We start from the raw sequence: 7,399 nt of genomic DNA on the forward strand, positions 1-7,399 counted from the left end.
TCCATGTTTATACAGATAGCGGTAGAGATATTTCCATGTTTATACAGATAGCGGTTGAGATATTTCCATGTTTATATGGATGGCGGTGAAGATATTTCCAAGTTTATACAGATAGTGGTGTAGATATTTCCATGTTTATAGAGATAAAAGTGTAGTTATTTCCATGTTTATACAGGTAGCGGTGTAGGTATTTCCATGTTTATAGTGGTTGCGGTGGAGATATTTCCATGTTTATACAGATAGCGATGTAGATATTTCCATGTTTATACAGACAGCGGTGGAGATATTTCCATGTTAATACAGATAGCGTGGAGATATTTCCATGTTTATATAGATGGGGGTGTACATATTTCCAAGTATATGCAGATAGCGTTGTAGATATTTCTATGTTTACGGAGATAGCGGTGTAGATATTTCCATGTTTATACCCATGGCTGTGTAGGTATTTCCATTTGTATACAGATTGCAGTGTAGATATTTCCTTGTTTATACTGATGGAGGTGTAGATATTTCCATGTTTATAAAGATGACTGTGAAGATATTTCCTTGTTTTTACAGATGGCGGTGTAGATATTTCCATGTTTATAAAGATGACTGTGTAGATATTTCCATGTTTTTACAGATGGCGGTGTAGATATTTCCATGTTTATTAAGATAGCGGTGTGGCTATTTCCATGTTTATACAGATAGCGAGGTAGATATTGCCATGTTTATACAGATAGCAGTGTAGGTATTTCCATGTTTATACAGATAGCGGTGCAGATATTTCCATGTTTACACAGAAAGCGGTTGAGATATTTCCATGTTTATGGAGATAGCGTTGGAGATATTTCAATGTTTATACACATTGCGGTGTAGATATTTCCAAGTTTATACAGATGACTGTGTATATATTTCCATGGTTATACAGATGGCGGTGTAGTTATGTCTAGGTTTATAGAGATGGCTATGTAGACATTTCCATGTTTATAGAGATAGTGTTGTGGATATTTCCAGGTTTATACAGGTGGCTGTGTAGATATTTCCATGTGTATACAGATGGCAGTGTAGATAATTCCATGTTTATACAGATGGAGGGGAAGATACTTCCATGTTTATACAGAAGACTGTGTAGATATTTCCATGTTTTTACAGATGGTGGTGAAGGTATTTACATGTTTATACAGATAGCGGTATGGCTATTTCCATGTTTATACAAATAGCAATGTAGATATTTCCATGTTTATAGAGATGGCTGTGTAGATATTTCCATGTTTATACAGATGGCAGTGTAGAAATTTCCATGTTTATAGAGATGGCTGTGTAGATATTTCAGAGTTTATACAGATGGCAGTGTAGATATTTCCAGGTTTATATAGATAGTGGTGTAGATATTTCCATTTTTATACAGATGACTGTGTAGCTATTTCCATGTTTATACAGATGGCGGTGTAGATATTTCCATGTTTATAGAGATAGCCATGTAGATATTTCCATGTTTATACAGATAGCGTTGTAGACATTTCCACGTTTATTGAGATAGCGATGTAGATATTTCCATGTTTATAGAGATGGCTGTGTAGATATTTCCATGTTTATACATATGGCAGTGTAGATGTTTACATGTTTATACAGATAGTGGAGTAGATATTTCCATGTTTTTACCGATGACTTTTTAGGTATTTCCATGTTTATACAGATGGCGGTGTAGGTGTTTCCATGTTTATAGAGATAGCCATGTTGATATTTCCATGTTTATACTGATGGCAGTGTAGATATTTCCATGTTTATAGAGATAGCGGTGTAGGTATTTCCATGTTTATACAGATAGCGGTGTAGATATTTCCATGTTTATACAGATTGCGGTGTAGATATTTCCATATTTATACAGATAGCCGTGTAGATATTTCCATGTTTATTCAGATGGCGGTGTAGATATTTCCATGTTTATACACATAGCGGTGTGGCTATTTCCATGTTTATACAGATGGCAGTGTAGATATTTCCATGTTTATTCAGATAGCGATGTAGATATTTCCATGTTTTTACAGATAGCGGTGGAGATATTTCCATGTTTATACAGATAGCGGTGGAGATATTTCCATGTTTATACATATAGCGCTGGATATATTTCCATGTTTGTAGAGATGGCAGTGTAGATATTTCTAAGTTATTACAGATAGCGGTGTAGATATTTCCATGTTTATTGATAGCGGTGTAGATATTTCCCTGTTTATAGAGATAGCGGTGTAGATATTTCCAAGTTTATAGAGATAGCGGTGTAGATATTTCCAGGTTTATAGAGATGGCTGTGTATATATTTCCATGTGTATACAGATGGCAGTGTAGATATTTCCATGTTTATACACATGGAGGTGTAGATACTTCCATGTTTCTACAGAGGACTGTGTAGATATTTCCATGTTTTTGCAGATGGCGGTGTACATATTTCCATGTTATACAGATAGATGTGTGGCTATTTCCATGTTTACAGATAACGATGTAGATATTTCCATGTTTATAGAGATGGCTGTGTAGATATTTCCATGTTTATACAGATGACAGTGTAGAATTTTCCAATTTATAGCAATGGCTGTGTAGATATTTCCATGTTTATACAGATGGCAGTGTAGATATTTCCAAGTTTATATAGATATTGGTGTAGATATTTCCTTGTTTATACAGATGACTGTGTAGGTATTTCCATATTTATACAGAACGCGGTGTAGATATTTCCATGTTTATAGAGATAGCCATGTAGATAGTTCCATGTTTATACAGATTGCGGTGTAGACATTTCCATGCTTATAGAGATAGCGATGTAGATATTTCCATGTTTATAGAGATGGCTGTGTAGATATTTCCATGTTTATACAGATGGCAGTGTAGATATTTGCATGTTTATACAGATAGTGGTGTAGATATTTCAATGTTTTTACCGATGACTTTGTAGGTATTTCCATGTTTATACAGATGGTGGTGTAGATATTTCCATGTTTATAGAGATAGCCATGCTGATATTTCCATATTTATACTGATGGCAGTGTAGATATTTCCATGTTTATAGAGACAGCGGTGCAGATATTTCCATGTTTATACAGATAGCGGTGTAGTTATTTCCATGTTTATACAGAAGACTGTGAATATATTTCCATATTTATACAGATGACGGTGTAGATATTTCCATATTTCCACAGATAGTGGTGTAGATATTTCCATGTTTATACAGATAGCGGTGTAGATATTTCCATGTTTATACAGATAGCGGTATGGTTATTTCCTTGTTTATACAGATGGCAGTGTAGATATATCCATGTTCAAGTAGATAGCAATGTAGATATTTCCATGTTTTCACAGATAGCGGTGTAGATATTTCCATGTTTATAGAGATAGCGGAGTAGATATTTCCAAATTTATACTGATAGCGGTGTAGATATTTCCATGTTCATGGTGATAGCAGTCGAGATATGTCCATGTTTGTACAGATAACGATGTAGATATTTCCATGTTTATCCAAACAGCGGTGTAGGTATTTCCATGTTTATACAGACAGCAGCGCAGATATTTACATGTTTATACAGGTAGCGGTGTAGATATTTCCATGTTTATACCGACAGCGGTGGAGATATTTCCATGTTTATACACATAGCGGTGGAGACATTTCCATGTTTATGGAGATAGCGTAGGAGATATTTCCATGTTTATACAGATTGCGGTGTAGATATTTCCAAGTTTATGCAGATAGCGGTGTAGATATTTCCATGTTTATACAGATAGCGGTGTAGGTATTTCTATGTTTATAGAGATAGCTGTGTAGATATTTCCATGTTTATACAGATGGATGTGTAGATATTTCCATGTGTATACAGATGGCAGTGTAGATATTTCTATGTTTATACACATGGAGGTGCAGTTATTTCCATGTTTATACACATGACTGTGTAGATATTTCCACATTTTTACATATGGCGGTGTAGATATTTCCATGTTTATAGAGATAGCGCTGTAGTTATTTCCATGTTTATACAGATAGCGGAGTAGTTATTTCCGTGTTTATAGAGATAGCGGTGTAGATAATTACATATTTATACAGAAACCGGTGTAGATATTTCCACGTTTATTCAGACGGCGGTGTAGATATTTCCATGTTTATACAGATAGCGGTGTGGCTGTTTCCATGTTTATGCAGACGGCAGTGTAGCTATTTCCATGTTTATACCGATAGTGGTGTAGGTAGTACCGTGTTCACACAGACAGCGGTGGAGATATTTCCCTGTATATAGAGATAGCGTTGGAGATATATTCATGTTTATACAGATATCGTTGGAGATATTTCCAGATTTATAGAGATGGCGATGTAGGTATTTCCATATTTATGCTGATAGCCGTGTAGATATTTCGATGTTTATTCCGATGGTGGTGTAGATATTTCCACGTTTATACAGATAGCGGTGTGGCTACTTCCATGTTTATACAGATGGCAGTGTAGATATTTCCATGTTTATACAGATAGCGATGTAGATATTTCCATGTTTATAGAGATAGCGGTGTAGATATTTCTAAGTTTATACAGATGGCTGTGTGGATATTTCCATGTGAATACAGATGGCAGTGTAGATATTTCCATGTTCACACAAATGGAGGTCTAGTTATTTCCATGTGTATACAGATGACTGTGTAGATATTTCCATGTTTTTACAGATGGCGGTGTAGATATTTCCATGTTTATATAGAAATGGGTGTGGCTATTTCCATGTTTATACAGATAACGATGTAGGTATTTCCATGTTTATAGAGATGGCTGTGTAGATATTTCCAGGTTTATGCAGTTGACAGTGTAGATATTTCCATGTTTACACAGATAATGGTGTAGCTATTTCCATGTTTATACACATGACTGTGTAGGTATTTCCATGTTTGTAGAGATGGCGGTGTAGATATTTCCATGTTCATAAAGATAGCCCTGTAGATATTTCCATGTTGATACAGATAGCGGTGTAGACATTTCTATATCTATAGAGATAGCAGTGCAGGTATTTCGATATTTATACAGATGACGGTGTAGATATTACCATGTTTATAGAGATAACCATGTAGATATTTCCATGTTTATTCAGATAGCGGTGTGGACATTTCCATGTTTATAGAGATAGCGGTGTAGGTATTCCCATATATATACAGATAGCCGTGTAGATATTTCCATGTTTATTCAGATGGTAGTGTAGATATTTCCATGTTTATACAGATCGCGGTGGAGATATTTCCATGTTTATATAGATAGCGGTGGAGATATTTCCATGTTTATACAGATAGCCATGGAGATTTTTCCATGTTTATACAGATGGCGGTGTAGATATTTCCAAGTTGATAAAGATAGCGGTGTGGCTGTTTCCATGTTTATACAGATGGCAGTGTATATATTTCCGTGTTTATACAGATAGTGGTGTAGATATTTCCATGTTTATAAAGATAGCGGTGTAGATATTTCCATGTTTATAGAGATACTGGTGGAGATATTTCCATGTTTATAGACATAGCGGTCGAGATATTTCCATGTTTATACAGATAACTATGTGCATATTTCCATGTTTATACAGATAACGCTGTGGCTATTTCCGTGTTTATACAGATAAAGATGTAGATATTTCCATGTTTATAGAGATAGCTGTGTAGATATTTCCATGTTTATGCAAATGGCAGTGTAGATATTTCCATGTTTATACAGATAGTGGTGTAGGTATTTCCATGTTTATACAGATGACTGTGTAGGTATTTCCATGTTTATAGAGATGGTGGTGTAGATATTTCCATGTTTATAGAGATAGCCATGCAGATAATTCCATGTTCATACAGATAGCGGTGTAGACATTTCTATCTTTACAGAGATAGCAATGTAGTTATTTCCATATTTATAGAGATGGAGGTGTCGATATTTCCATGTTTATAGAGATAGCCATGTAGATTTTTCCATGTTTATACAGATAGCGGTGTAGACATTTCCATGCTTATAGAGATAGCGGGGTAGGTATTTAAATATTTATGCAGATAGCCGTGTAGTTATTTCCATGTTTATTCAGATGTCGGTGTAGATATTTCCATGTTTATACAGATAGTGGTGTGGCTATTTCCACGTTTATACAGAAGGCAATGTAGATATTTCCATGTTAATACAGATATCGATGTAGATATTTCCATGTTTATACAGATAGCGGTGCAGATATTTCCATGTTTATAGAGATAGCGTTGTAGATATTTCCACGTTTATACAGATGGCGGTGTAGAAATTTCCATGTTTATACAGATAGCGGTGGAGATATTTCCATGTTTATACAGATAGCGGTGGAAATATTTCCAGGTTTATAACGATAGCATTGGAGATATTTCTATGTTAATAGAGATGGCGATGTAGGTATTTCCAAGTTTATACAGATAGCGGTGTAGATATTTCCATGTTTATTAAGATTGCGGTGTGGCTATTTCCAAGTTTATACAGATAGCGATGTAGTTATTTCCATGTTTACACAGATAGCGTTGTAGATATTTCCATGTTTATACAGACAGTGGTGGAGATATTTCAATGTTTATACAGATAGTGGTGGAGCTATTTCCATGTTTATACAGATGGCGTTGTAGATATTTCCAAGTTTATGCAGAAAGCGGTGTAGATGTTTCTGTGTTTATGGAGATAGCGGTGTAGATATTTCCATGTTTATACAGATGGCTGTGTAGATATTTCCATGTTTGTAGAAATGGCGGTGTAGATATTTCCTTGTTTATGAAGATGACTGTGTAGGTATTTCCATGTTTATAGAGATGGTGGTGTAGATATTTCCATGTTTATAGAGATAGCCATGCAGATAATTCCATGTTCATACAGATAGCGGTGTAGACATTTCTATCTTTACAGAGATAGCAATGTAGTTATTTCCATATTTATAGAGATGGAGGTGTCGATATTTCCATGTTTATAGAGATAGCCATGTAGATTTTTCCATGTTTATACAGATAGCGGTGTAGACATTTCCATGCTTATAGAGATAGCGGGGTAGGTATTTAAATATTTATGCAGATAGCCGTGTAGTTATTTCCATGTTTATTCAGATGTCGGTGTAGATATTTCCATGTTTATACAGATAGTGGTGTGGCTATTTCCACGTTTATACAGAAGGCAATGTAGATATTTCCATGTTAATACAGATATCGATGTAGATATTTCCATGTTTATACAGATAGCGATGCAGATATTTCCATGTTTATAGAGATAGCGTTGTAGATATTTCCACGTTTATACAGATGGCGGTGTAGAAATTTCCATGTTTATACAGATAGCGGTGGAGATATTTCCATGTTTATACAGATAGCGGTGGAGATATTTCCAGGTTTATAACGATAGCATTGGAGATATTTCCATGTTAATAGA

The sequence above is a fragment of the Pan paniscus genome, chromosome X (genome assembly GCF_029289425.2).
Source record: "Pan paniscus chromosome X, NHGRI_mPanPan1-v2.0_pri, whole genome shotgun sequence".
Taxonomy (NCBI): Eukaryota; Metazoa; Chordata; class Mammalia; order Primates; family Hominidae; genus Pan; species Pan paniscus.